Source organism: Sciurus vulgaris (assembly GCF_902686455.1).
Source record: "Sciurus vulgaris genome assembly, chromosome: 1".
Taxonomy (NCBI): Eukaryota; Metazoa; Chordata; class Mammalia; order Rodentia; family Sciuridae; genus Sciurus; species Sciurus vulgaris.
In genome coordinates, this window is record NC_136461.1 from 195,006,403 (window position 1) to 195,019,944 (window position 13,542).

A 13,542-nucleotide genomic window follows, 5' to 3' on the forward strand; every position below is an offset into this window, starting at 1 on the left:
ACCTCCCTAGGCAGCGCCAAGGAGCAGAGCATAAAAAGGTCTTCTAATACTAACTCACCCTGATGTTCCAGGATAATCTCCCCTCTCAAGATTCTCAATCACATCTGTGAAGTCCCTTTTACCATATAAGGTAGCCATGCACACAGGTTCCAAGGATTAGAACATTCTCCAGGGGAGGCATTATTCTACACCCCCCCATACCACCATGCCACTTAGGATCATCCCACACTCATTCCCACATTGGTTACTATTGCTTCATGACAAACCACCCCAAAACAGGGGCATGAGCCAACCACATTATTATGTCCACTGTTTCTGTGGCTCAAGAATTCAGTAGGACATAGTGGAGATGACTGGTCTCTGCTCCACAAAGTCTAGGTAGCACCTCATCTGATAAGACCCAATACCTAGGGATGACTCAACTGCTGGAGGCTGGAATTGTGGGAGGTATCTTCACTCCTGGGTCTGGTGGTTGATTCCGGTTGTTGGTTGGGACCTCAGCTGGGGCTGCTGACTGGTGCACCTGGAGGCCTCTCCTGGTATGCAGAGGTGACCTCACAGCATGGCAGCCTTCAGGAAATCAGACTTCTTACATGATGACTGAACTCTCCAGAGCCCAAGTGTCCCAACAGCTGAGATAGATGCTGCATTGCTTCTTATAACATAGCCTCAGAACTCACATAGAATCATTTCTGCCACATGTTAGTGGTCAAAGCATTTATAAACCCTTGCAGATTCAAGACAGAGAAAACAGTCCCTGTGTCCTGGTAAGATCACATTCCAGAACAGCTCATGGAAAGAGGAATGGGGCCTTAACTATCTGCCATATTAGGCAGCCACTTTTTCTCCAAGGTCTTGCTACCCACCCCCAGAACCCTACACTGTAAGGCACAGCCCCTCCAGTCATGAATCCCACAGGCTTTGGGGTGGATGTTTGCACCTTCTTTGCTTTCCTGGAGAACAGGAATCTGAGGAGCTCTCAGATTTTCTCTCCAATCCTCTCTTTCCCCCCAAGCCAAAGGCATCCGTCCCTGGAGGAGAGGACCTTCTCTTTTTCACATGTTTGCTCTCAAACTTATTGTTCATGACCTAAGTTTTTTCTTTTCCCCCAAGGATCCACATTTTTAGAGCTAAAAATTACAAGAATTTTCTCAATAAAGAAAATTTGGTCTCATTTGTTTCCTACACAGAGAGGGTGAAAGTGAGGGTCAAGGGGAGGAGGAAATGGATGGAAGTTGGACCATCTGTGAAAGTGTTATCTGGCCACAGGCACCAACCTCGTGACATCTCGTATCCTCTGTCAGGGTCTCTGAGGAATTCCTCCTACCCCCAGAATACACAGTACCCATTTCCCCTACCCAGGTTGGAGCAAGTTGACACATTTTTATTTAAAAAGTATACATAGGGATCAAAATATCATCCTTATTACTGATAAAAGCCATGCTGCAGCTCTAACTTCCACCAATGTGATGGTATTAGATATAAGGTCCTTGGGAAGAAGGCAGGCTTCGATGAGGTCATAAGAGCGGGACGCTCATTTTGGGATTCATGCTCTTATAAGAAGAGATACCAGACAGTGCTTTCTTCCAGGTGGTTATTGAGTGATCTTTTTCCTCTTGTGCAATAATAGACAAAGTTTTTCATTTGTTTATGGTGCTGGGGATCAAACCCAGGGTCCTATGCATGCCAGGCAAGTGTTCTACCACTGAGCCATATCCCCAGCCCAAAGTTGTTTTATGAATGTGGTAATTGCTTTGTTAGTCTGGGTCCTTCAGGGACTGTATTTTTAGGAGTTTCCTTGCTGACCCTTCATGGATTTATAACCACAGGTAAAAAGTAAACCTTCATGGTTTTAAGTTATGGACATCGGGGAGTTATTTCTTACTACAGCACAAACCAGCCTATTGTGCCTGATACAATGCTATTGTTGAACCTGACAATGAACAATTGCTATGAATCTATTAAATGGCATTTTAAAAGGCATATAAATTTTTAATGACAAGAACTATGGTCATTATATAGGCACACGTTCACTATAAACTATTACCTAAAACCACTTAAAATATTTTGCTGCTTCTACCCGGTTCCCTGAAGTGTTCATTCAGTTATCAGTTCAAGAAGTTATTTCTTCCTATTCTTTACCAAACTTCATTCATCTTTATGGAATTTATTACCACCTACCACGTACAGAGGGAAAAATCATAGTATATATCTGGTTTGTTAATGTCCGCAGTTTAGGAATCCAGCAGGGATCTTGGAAAGTATTCCCTGTGGATAAGTGGGGAATACTTTATTATGTACTAACTTATTACTTAGATCTAATTTAAAATCTGTGTCCCCAATCTCTAGAACAACATGTGAAATTATGTAGACCCTTAAAAAAGAAAAAAAAAATGTCAACATACATATATGGGAAACAGGTTCACAGTGCTTTCTACAAAGTGGTGAAAATTGAGTGATCGCTATCATTTATCTAATGTATTTATTTTTGCTTATATATTACATGAAAAGTAATGTATATTTATATATATTTGTTTACAATATACACTTTACTGTATATATTGCTTTTATATTATATATTTGCTGATGTATATGTCATTCCTTCAAATATTTTATTTGTGTGAATTTTCTAAATTTTCAGCAGTGAATGTACATTTATTTTTATATGAGAAGTGATAATAATAGGTAACATTTTCACAGTGGGTTTGAGTATGAAAACTGAATACATGAATTATCTCAATATCCCTGGGAGAGAGGTATTATCCTTATTCTCTTTAATATTCATAGCTTAAGATTCTAAAGTTCGGAGAAGTTCAATGAGCACTGGAGCTGGAATTCGAAACCCAGAGCCTCTGGGCTATCACCACCAAATAACTAACTAGACCAATGATACATTGATACATCATGATACATACCTAAGTTCATTTTAAGAACAGAGACTCATTCACACGTAGTGTCCCACTGGAGACTCACATGAATCTTCCAAAGGAAATCAGCAGCCACTGTTCCCCACTTTCAATACAAAGTGACAGGCCCACTGGTCTCCCACAGGGCTTGGGAGCAGGTCCTTCCTTGTTCCTTGCAAGGTCTTTCCCCCACAGTTGGCTGCACAATCCTTTCTTACAGCCTCTGTAGACTGACTGAGTGCAGCTGTTTCTCATGGTACACCAGAGGTTTTGTTGATCATAAGCCAATCCACATGGGAGTGAACACAAGGCAGAAATCAGGAGACTTGGGGGCCCAGTCTTGGTGCTGCTGGACGCAACCTCAGTTTTTGCACCTGCGAAATGAACTGGTTAGAGGAACAGATGCCCAAGGACCAGGACAGAGCGAGTTTCTCATCCTGGGACTGAGTGCCCATGCATTTCTTCTTCAGCCACAAAGCCCACATATCACAGAAACAGCAGCCTTAAACCCAGGAAGCAAAGCACTTTGAGACCACTTCAGGTAAACACAAGATGTGTGTTCTCTTGAACAGCATTGCTTCCCTAGCTTTGGATGGGCTCTGGCAAAATGTGCACTTCATTCATTCATTCAGCAATTGCTTGTGCACCTGATACACCTTGCAGGGTTAAGCAGGAATACTACGGTGAACTAAACAAAGTTCCTGCCTTCATGAGCCTTCCATTCTAGCAGGAAGACAAATGAATGGATGATTAAGTATATAACATGAACATACAAAATAGTAAATGTTAGAAAGACCTGGCTGGGTGGTAACTGTACCCCAAGTTTCTTCAAAAAAGAGGTCCAGGGTCTAATAGGGACTAAATTTAGTTTCCTTTTGGTACAAAAGCAAATGAAGAAAGAGCATAGAAATAGCATTGGCCTGAATGTTACAAGACTTTTTTTAACTTTTTAATTATTAAAAATTATTTCACTGTGATATTTCCATACATGTATAGACTGTGTCTGCTCTCCCTGCTTCTACCTCTTCCACCTTCCCCTCTCTCCTCTCCACTTCTGGCTTCCGTCTTCTACTTTCAGGTCATCCTTCTTTTCTCTTTCTTTTCAGTCTCCATGTATGAGAGAAAGCTTGGGATATTTGTATTTATGTGTCCGGTGTATTTGCTTAGCATAAAGACCTCCAGCTCCATCCATTTTCCTGCAGATGATAGGATTTCACTCCTCTTTATGACCCATAAGATCCCTTTGTGTATATGTACCACATTTCTTTATCAATGCATGTGTTGACAAACACTTAGGCTGATTCCATATCTCAGCTGTTGTGAATAGTGCTTCAATAAATGTGGGTATCTCATTTATATGCTGACTTCATTTACTTGGAGGCCCAGGAGTGGTATAGCTGGATCATATGGCAGTTCTATTTTTAGGTCTTTCAAGATCCTCCCCAGGTGTGGGGGCCACCCTGAAATCCCAGCAGCTTTGGAGGTTGGGGTAGGAGGATTGCAAGTTTGAGGCCAACCTCAGTGACTCAGCAAAGCCCTAAGCACCATAGTGAGACTCTGTCTCAAAATTTTAAAATATGAAAAGGGGGGGGGGGCTGGGGATGGGGCTCAGTAGTTGGGCTCCCTTTGTAGCAGCTACACTTTTCTGTTCTACATACACTCCATATGCTCATTTCCTCAAGCATCCACAGTGTATATGGGGGGGTTCCTTTTTCTTCACATCCTCACTGGCATTTGTTATTTTTTTGCTTTTTTGGTGTGTGTGTGTGTGTGTGTGTGTGTGTGTGTTATAACATCCATTCTAAGTGGGGGGAAATGGAATTTTAATGTAGTTTTGATTTGCATTTCCCTCATAAGATATTGAGCATTTTTTCATTCATTTATTGACCCTTTGTACTTAGCTTTGTGAGAAGCGTCCGCTCAGATTATTTGCCCATTTTTTATTGGGTTACTTGGGGTTTTGCTGCTGTTGTTCAGTTTTTTGAATTCTTTGTGCATTCTGAATATTAATCCTCTGCCAGATGAATAACTGGCAGTTTATTCCCCCATTCTGCAGGTTGTTTCTTCTTCACTGTGTTGATTGTTTTCTTTGCTGTGCAGAAGCTTTTTAATTCCACAGAGTCCCATTTGTTAATTCTTGCCTTTGAGTCCCATCCAGGAAATGGTTGCCCGTGCCAATATCTTGAAGTGTTTCCCCTAGGTTTTCTTCCAGTAGTTTCAAACTTCAGGTCTTGCATTAAGGCCTTTGATCCATTCTGAGTTGATTTATATTTGGGGTGAGAGATAGGGGTCTAGTTTCAATCTTCTATAGGAGGACATCCAGTTTTCTCAGCACCATTGATAAAAAGGTTGTCCTTTCTCCAATGTAAGCCTTTGGCATCTTTGCAACACTAGGATTTAAATCATAGTTCTGAATTTCATCTGTGAACTTGAATTAATTATTGCAAACTTTACAGTCTTCAATAACCGCCCCTGTAAAATGGAGATAATAGTACCAGTTCTACCTTACAGGGTTGATTCAGGAATCAAACCAACCAGTGAAATGAAATGCATAATAATCTCTGTTTTTTCCCATTTTACAAACCTTTAGTTCTACACTCTAAGCAAGTTCAAATTGCTGCTAAATCAAGCTCTTGCTATCAAACTTGAAAATAGCAAGACCCAGCTCTGGGTCTGCCAATGCCATGGGATTTCATTTCAAGACACAGGACAATTTATAGCAAACCATGGGGCAGAGAGATGCAGTAATGGAGAGAAATGGCATCTCTCTAATGTGTTTCCTTTCTCCTACCGTGTAAGGGAATTCAGTGAAGTGAACAAGCTGAGTGTTCCAAAAGGTCACACTGTATCTCCCTTTATTATAAGTAGTGTTGGTTCCACACCACAGTTGATAAATTGATACCTGGTAAACTGTTGCTTCTCAAATGTCTCCTTTGGTAAACCAGTGGGGCTTGTTGTTATTAGGTTAGGGTATCTCAGTGGTAATACTACGATTTTTATTTCTTCTTTGACATTTCTAAATTTTCATATTTCCCAACCAAACCTAGTTCTCACCAAAGTATGAAACAGAAGATGATCTGCCCTCTGTCATCTAGAAGACACAGTGGTGGTCCATCCTTGTTCTGCAGTCACCAGAAGGGGCTGAAATTCAGGTTCTACTACTGGATGAACTTGACTATGTGACTTAACCTTCCTGAACTATTAAATGGGGAGAAAAACATTAGCAAGAGATAGTTCCAAGTATTTGTTAAGGTAATGCACATGATGACCTGGGGCAGTGCCTGCACCTAGTAGGGCCTCAAAATTGTTATTAAAAATAGTCTTGGGAGGCTCTGAGACTGCTCTAGATAGGAAATGGAGCTTGACTTACCATGAGGAAGATGGAATTGTGCAATGGTTAAGAATGCTGGCTGGGGCCTCTAATGAACAGGTCATAAATCCTAGTTTACTCCTTTGGCCTCAGGCAAATTACTGCATTTCTCTGAGCCTCCTAACCTGAAAAAGGGGAATAATCACATATCTAAACAGCGGTTCTCAAAATGTTGACCTTGGAGGATTCCAAGACCCTTTCCAGTTGTTCTTAAGTCACAGCTGAGTTCATAAGAGTGCAAAAATGTTACTTGTGCTTTCATTCTGATTCGCTCACAGGTGTGTGGCAGAGTTTTCCAAAGGCTCCATGACATCTAACGAGAGTGTTCTGATGCCTGATGGAAAGTGTGTTTACAAATTCTTTTTTTTAAATAAAAGCTATTATGGTATCGACAATAATTTAAAAACTTTAGAGGGAACCTGAGACAAAACATTTTGAGAAGGGCTGCCTGGAAGGGCTGTTATAAAGATTAGGTATACATATACAGACAAAGCACAGAATAATCATTATCCTTATAGTTACTGATCCCAGAGTTCCCAAATCCTATTGGATAAGGGTCTGCCTACTCCAACTATATATAAACAAAATAGGATCATAGCACTAAATGTAAAAATCACCCTTGTAATTCTTTGCATTTTCTAATGTGGTGAAAGTTTGTGTTAAACTCGAAACGATGTAAAGGAACAGCAGAAACCCCTTTTACCCACCAGTGTCCCATGAGATCCACGTGCCCTAAAGAAATAGGAACTCAGAGGTCAACTGCTTACCTCACCCTGTCCTTCCCATCTTACATATAACCTGTCACCAGACAGAAGCAGATGGCAATGAAGCAGAGGCAAGGGAAGCTGGACTTAGAGAAATACCCTTTTAAGTCATGAGTCGTAAAGAGGGGATGCAGCCTGAAAATAGGAATGGCGTCTTTAAGGACTGGACAATTTCCATGGAAACAGCCTGGAAAGTATACCTATTTTAAAAGGTGTGTGAGAGGGGAATGAACTGAAGTGCACAGCAAGATCTCATATACGGTAAGAAAACGTTGAGCTGCTGGGTCCCCATCTTTTCTTTTTACTGTTTTGGCACACGTGTAGAGGGGAAAGAATGCATCCCTACACTTTGATGTTGATGGCAAGTAGATGAGGCTCTTGGGTTATAGGTATCAAGTGGGTCTGATCAAGACTTCGCACAATCTGGATTACGGTCACCAAGAACTTAACAGAATCCTATTAAGAGTCAGGCTCTTTGCCTCTCTGGTCTGCCAGCATTGCCCAAGAGACCCCCTTCCAAGTCAGAACTTGCTTTCTGGGCTGTTAAAAAAACAAACATACCCTGTATCAGGAATAACCCTACAAACAGATGCATGCCAGTAAGGCACTTTTGCATATGAGCTATTTTAATCTTAATCGTAAAAAAGGGGGGGGGGGTGGCAAAGGTTTATGTTAGAGAGGTGAGAGCCTTAATTCTTTTTTTTTAACTACTTCTTTCTTCTCAGCCTAGGAAACGAAAATGCCAAAAGGTCACCCAGCATGTTGGCCACCAGTCAGCTCCCCAAACCATACTGGTCCCGGTCCTTACCGCTGGACCCTCCACTGCATACGGCCACCTGTTGCCATCCTCGCGCCCAGGGCGGAGTTGCAAACCGCCGCTAGAGTTCGTTCTAATTCCCCAGAGCAGAGCTGGCCAGGAAGCCCCGACGCGCCGCGCCGCGCCGCGCCGCGCCGCGCCGCGCTGCGCCTGCTAATGCGCAGGGCGGGCGGGGACTCCGCAGAGTCTCCCAGCTCCGGGCTGCCTTTGTTTTCTCGCAGCTCAGTGTCAAAACTAGACCCCAGACGGCATCCTCTCGCCCGCGCTTGGCTCCCGCGCGCTGGCACCCCGCCCACACAAGGGAGATTCCAAAGAGCCCACAGTTCGCGAAGGGAAAACAGGGTCCACCAGGGCGAGAAGGCGCGGCGCAGACAGGTTACTGCGTGAGGTCCTCAAGTACAGATCCGTATCCCTTAGAGCTCTTTAGTGGAGCAGTTGCGGAAGCGCATCGGCCAGGACGCAAGTTCACGGTTCGCAAGGCTTCTACAGCGAAAAGCAGCGAGATCTCCGCCCGCCTGTGCTCTAAGGCGCGGGAGGGGAAGCTGGGGGCAGCCGCGGTTAGAGATCCTCACCCGCGGGGAGCACCAGAATCCCAATGCTGAAAGTGACCCGCCTCATTTCTAAGGGACTTCTCTGACAGCGCCACAGGGGTGTGCATTTCTCCGAGTCTGAGAATCCCAGCGAACACGAGCCAAACAACTTTAAGTCGGCTCCCGGGGCGTCTGTTTGTTTATTGGCTCTTAAGGGAAAAAGTTTGAAGATCTTTAACCAGCTTCAACCTGGCGCGAGCGGAAATCCCGGAATCTCCCTAACAAAAGTGATCTAACTTCAAGTCGTTATATAAGTAGGGACTCCTTTTCCCCCCTCCCTATTCCAAGCTCTCTCATTACTATTCCAGTAGTAAAATGTGTCTTGCTTTAAAATTTTTTTTTAATTAATTCATTTCCTGAGACCAAAGATTGGCGAAGGCGCAGGCAGCGTCCTGGGCGCGAGGCGGCCCCACCCGCGCTCAGCCCCTAGCGCTGCCAAGGGAGCCGGGGTCCGGGTGCTGCAGGAGTTGGACTAGCAAGCGCGCCCCACGGTCCCACGGTCCGCCACTCCACGTGGTCAGGATCAACAGTTTGTTGAGCTCATCAGTGACACCTTGAACTTTTCATAAAGAAAATGGGTATTGCACCGACAGAGGTTTGGCCGCGCCGGGTCGTACTTAATATTCAATGATCTCGTTTGCGCCTCCCCCTCCTCTTCTCGCAGAAATTCCACCGAGTCCGTTACTGGGCTCAGACTTTTAAGTTAATTTACTGCCCCCCCGCTTTGGCCAGTAACCAGCGCCTTCGGGGCTAGCCTCCCCCCACCCCCAGCTCCCGCCTGAAAATGACATTTCACCAGCGTCTCCGGAGGGGGCTGAATTTCACTTTGTAACTTTCTGCGGAACCCGAGCCCGGGTGGCAGCTCGGGTGGTGGTATCGTATGCAAATACGCATGCTGACGTTACAGATCATGTGGGTTTTGGCGTAGATTCCCCACTGATCGAGGCATTTTTTCCCCCTTTTTTTTCCTTTTTTTTCTTTTTTTTTTTTTCTTTTCCTTTTTTTCTTTTTAAAAATTTGGCCACCGTTCTCCGTACGGGGGCTTTTTCTGTCTGTCTGTCTAGTAGGCTGGCTTTCCCCCTCTTTCCCACGGAGCCCGAGCCGGGCGCCGGGTGGGGAGTGGGGAGTGGGTGGGGGGAGCCAGCAGAGTTCCATTTTGGAACGCCCGTGCCTCGTCTCCGCGCTCCCAGCCCGGGTCCCCGCGTTCCCAGCCCCGGCACAGGTAAGAAACTTCGCCCCGGCGCGGAGCACCCCCACCCGGCGCCGCCAGCCCCGAGCCCCGCACGCCGGGCGCCGGCCACTCCAGCCCAACTTTCCCACCGCCGCCGCCGCGGCTCCCGAAAATGTGTTGTTAATGGGACTTGGCCGGGTTTGTGATTGGAGCGGGGGGACGCAGGGGGGGCGTGCAGGCTCCTTCTGCCGGTGGGAGGAAGTCCGCGGATGCAGAGGGGGGACGGAGATTTTTTTAAAAAGAGTTTTGATTACAAGTTTGGGTAAATGGGAGCCAGAGCGAGGAGGAGGAGGAAAAACATGTCTACGTTTCCCTATGTCGACATAAGCCACAAAAAAATATGGCGTCCGCTTTCGACAGGGCGTTACGTAGACCCGACTCTGTTTTTATTTATTTATTTCGTGGCCGTCTCCCTCCCTTCCCGGCCCAACCGCGGCGCTTTGTGCGAACGGGGCAGGTCCCGCGGGGACTCCTCCGGGACGTGGCCCCGGCTCCGCGCGTTTTGGCAGGCTGGGGGCTGCGTGTGGCGGCTCCCCTCCCTCCCCCGCTCTCCCCTCTTCTCCCCTCTCCCGGTGACGATTCGCCGTAATGTGGTGGCAGGAAGCATGACGCCGTGGGTTGAGGCTGCCTCTCCTCTCGTCGCTCCTGGTGGCTGCAGGCAGCGGGTGCAGCGCGGGCGGCCGACGAGCTCCCTGACGCGGGCAGGGCCGGAGCGCGGCGCTGTCCCCACGCCCTGCTCAGGTGCGCGGCGAGGGGGCTGCGGGGGGCGGTGGGGCCCGGGCCCTGCTGTCCGCGGCCGGCTGGCCCACGCCCGCAGCCTGCCTCTGCCAGCCGGAGCCGGGCTCGTCCCCTGAACGGCCGCCGGCGCGATCCGTCTGCCCCACAAGAGGTTAATCTTTGTTGGCGTTGCAGCTTCTTTGTGGCTTCCCAGGACTTGGGCTCCTCGGCTTTGCAAACTTGCCCTTTCCTCAGCCGCTTTGCAGGAGGCTGCGGAGAAGAAGATGAGCGGAAAGTTGGAAACCAGCAAGCATCACAGGACCGTCCCTTTGGCCTCCTAGCTATGCAGAGCTCGCGAGGCGGATGAGGAGGGCTTGTCGGGCTGGGGAGAAAACTTGACGGGGAATCCAAGTTGTGATTTGCTCAGGCTTCCACCTGATTGATCGGCTTCGAAACCAGTGGGGTCTCTGCCTTCCACGGTTCCGCGATGGCCTTTTGTTTGTCTGGGGCGTGGAGGAGGAGGGAGAGAATAGTGACTTGCCCTGGACCCCTCCCCTTTTACAGAGTCACTGCTCAGTGTGGGCCCCACTGACCACTGTCTTCTCAGACAACCGGAGTTCTTCCCCTACCTGCCCTCTGAGCATCACTTTCTGTCTGGAAGTTAGCGGCTCCTCGGATCTGAAGGAGGCCCATTGGGCAGGAATTGGGGGTCAAGAATCTCTCCGCCTCACCCCGTGGTCACTCAGACCTACCTCAGTTACCCTTAGAGACACACAAACACACACACCTTCTTCCTGCAGAGCTGAAATTATTGCCTGCAGAAGTGAAGGGGGTGAGACTCTGAGAACTCAAGATTTGAGTCAAAAGGTGATTTTCTATTTATGAGGCCACGAGTTTAAGCAGTTCAGTCCCAGGGCAGTAATGTCAAAAAGCATTTGGATGACGACCAAGTGGAATAAATATCTTGTAAAATGGCATGTTTGATAGTAAAAATAGATTCATGGAGCCGTCAAGTGGTAAATGGGACTAACATAAAGGTTTAATTTACGTTTAAAGCAAAAGTTACATAAGCCTGTATATGCGATTTCTTTTAAGGACAGAGAAAATCTATGAGTAAGACTGAGATGTGTTCCTGACAATAATAACTGTGGAAATATCATTGTCATGTAAACACTCCGTTTCTTGATTGTTCTTGTGAACTCATACCTTTCTTTCTAGCCAGGTTTGAAATCAGCTAAGGATCCACCTGAAGATAACAGAACTTATGGGGGAAATTCAGAAGGCCAAAGTGTAGAAACTAGCTCATACTCATTTTAAGGGAGGGAAAAAAACAGTGTTTCTTGGCACTGACAAAAGTAAATGCAAGAAGAAAACACAGAGTACCTTGACATGCCAAAAGGTGGCCCCATCCTGAGTGTCTCCTGCACATCAGGGCCATGTGGTTTAGTGGAATGCTGTGCATTTATCAGAGAGAATCATGGCAATGTTTGATAGGTGTTGCTAACGCGTCATAGTATGCCAGGCATGGTGCTGTACATTTACGTGTTTTATCATTTAATCCTAGCCATGACACTTTGAACTGAGTATTATCAACCACGATTTATGGTTGAGGAAACAAAGGCTCAGAGAGGTGAAGAAATTTGCCCAAGCCACAGGGCAAGCCACAAAGCCCGTGTTCAGAACCAGGCCTGACTTCATACCATTAGCCACTGCATTATAGCAGCTCCCGGACACAGGAAGTGGAGTCAGGTGTAGGGAGAAAGAGAAAGAGCGTGACCCCGACTCCCAACTCAGGGATTTATCTGGATTTCATTTCTTTGTTCATTTTCTTTGCAACTATGTATTGATTTATTTATTCATTCAGCAAATATAATGTTCATTATACTAATAAGAGCCCACACTCATTAAGCACTTTTATATGCCAGGCACCATCCTAAAGTGCTCGTGATTAGACTGTTTTGTCTTCGCGACAACGCCGTGATGTAAGTACTCTCATTCCTTTTGATAGATGAAGTGCAGGCACAGAGAGGTTAACCAGCTTGCTCAAATGGCACAGCTCGAAAGCAGAGTGCCAGCCCCCAGCCCACGTGCAACCCACTGCTGCAGAGGGGCACTAGCCCAACCAGCCTGCGATGTTGGGGAGGTAGAGCCCTCTGGCCTCAGCCAAAGCACTGCTCCAGGCAGTACAGGGATGCAGGTGGGAGAGAGACCCCAGGCCCTCTAGGATTTTGAGCAGACAGCAGGGAACACTCATTAGGCCCAATAAAGCAGGATGAAGTAAATGCTGTCACTGAGAAAAGTAACTCCTGTGGAAGCTCAAGAAAGGATGTGACTGTGCTGCTCTGGGGGAATCATGGGGATCCCAGGGAGGGGGCAGCATTGGAACTGACCCTTGAACAAGGAGGAGCAGTGTCTGGAGGTGGAGTGGATGTCATTGCATTCAGTTGCTTGCGACAGAAATCCTGCCCACCCGAGACCTAACCAGCTGGGGGCTTATTTGTGTCAGACAATAGCAGGGTGTGTGGGACGAAGCCCCGTCTGTCCCACTGCAAACCCAGTCTGTCTTTCCACTCTGCCATCCTCACAGTGTAGACCTTAGGCCTTGACGTGTCATCTCATGGTAGGAAGGTAGCTGCTGTGACTCCAGACCTCAGATCTGCATTCCAGAAAAGAGAAAAAAGGATAAGTTTGCTGCAAAGAGTATTTTCCTGGTATGGCTTTCCTGTGATATTTGGGAAGAGACCCTCCTCCCAGGGACTTCTGTCCTGAGCTCATCAATGAGAGCTATGCCACATGGTGACCTGAACCTTCCAGGGAGGGACAACCAAGTATATTTAGTTTGGCACATGGCTGTCGTGAACAAACTGGGGCTCGACTTGTAAGGCAGGAGGGGTGAATGGTGGAATGGTCGTTTAGGTGGGAAGTAGGATGTATGCTGCCTGAGATGAGAAGCAGAAGAACAGTGATCCTAAGGAAGTAACCCTGGGGCCTGAGAGCTGTCTGCATCCTAAGAAGGTGGAAAGAGGGGTGCAGGGGAGGTTGCACAAAGAGAGGACCCCAGACTTGAAGAGGATGTGGAGGCAGTTGGCTTTAATCTACAGGTACTAGGGAGTGATGGCAGGTTTCTGGGGAGGGCATGACATGTGT

The 13,542-nt window shown here is 46.8% G+C and overlaps 1 protein-coding gene across 1 annotated transcript in view; it reads left to right on the forward strand.

Annotated features, from left to right (window-relative positions):
- Window positions 1–7,835: 7,835 nt before the first annotated feature.
- Window positions 7,836–13,542, forward strand: part of ZHX2 (zinc fingers and homeoboxes 2) — a 162,440-nt gene continuing 156,733 nt past the window's right edge. Inside the window, exon 1 of the mRNA XM_079144187.1 lies at window positions 7,836–9,669. The gene's annotated coding sequence lies outside the window, so the exon portion shown is untranslated. The remainder of the gene's footprint in view (window positions 9,670–13,542) is intronic.